The sequence below is a fragment of the Lupinus angustifolius genome, unplaced genomic scaffold, assembly GCF_001865875.1.
Source record: "Lupinus angustifolius cultivar Tanjil unplaced genomic scaffold, LupAngTanjil_v1.0 Scaffold_428, whole genome shotgun sequence".
NCBI lineage: Eukaryota > Viridiplantae > Streptophyta > Magnoliopsida > Fabales > Fabaceae > Lupinus > Lupinus angustifolius.
The window spans coordinates 293,472-293,830 of NW_017727833.1; positions in this window are offsets into that span (position 1 = coordinate 293,472).

Genomic DNA, 359 nt, shown 5'->3' on the forward strand with positions numbered 1-359 from the left:
TCTTCATCCTCATCCTATCCTATCCTAATCCTTATCCTCATCCTCATCCTCATCCTCATCCTCATCCTCCTCCTCTTCCTCATCCTCATGCTAATCCACTTCCTCATCCTCATCATATTCGCATCCTCATCCTATCCTCATCCTCGTCCTCATCCTATCCTCCTCCACCTCCTCATCCTATCCTCATCCTCATTCCCATCCTCATTCTATGCACATCCCCATCCTCTTCCTCATCCTCTTCCTCATCCTCATCCTCCTCCTCAGCCTATACTCATCCTATCCTTATCATCATCCTCATCTTCATCCTCATCCTTATTTTCATCCTCATCCTCATCCTCATCGTCATCCTCATCCTCATC